Below are 256 nucleotides of genomic sequence, written 5' to 3' on the forward strand. Positions count from 1 at the left end.
CCCGTTTTGGGATCAGATTCTAAGGCTTACTCACCTTAAGATCCCCTATGGCTTCTAGCAGCTCTTGGAGCTGTGAATGTCCTCATTTAGTACAGAAGGGAAGAGAGAAAAAGCATCCATTCCCAGCCCTTCCAGTGAAAATCTGAAGATTCTTTCTGATCAAGCCTCCTTAGGTCACATGTGCCCTCTGCAACCAATGTCTGTGTTCCATGGAGTGGGAGGCATGATTGGTTTAGCCTAGACCATGCCTCATCCC

The sequence above is a fragment of the Galeopterus variegatus genome, unplaced genomic scaffold (assembly GCF_000696425.1).
Source record: "Galeopterus variegatus unplaced genomic scaffold, G_variegatus-3.0.2 Scaffold13593, whole genome shotgun sequence".
Classification (NCBI taxonomy): domain Eukaryota; kingdom Metazoa; phylum Chordata; class Mammalia; order Dermoptera; family Cynocephalidae; genus Galeopterus; species Galeopterus variegatus.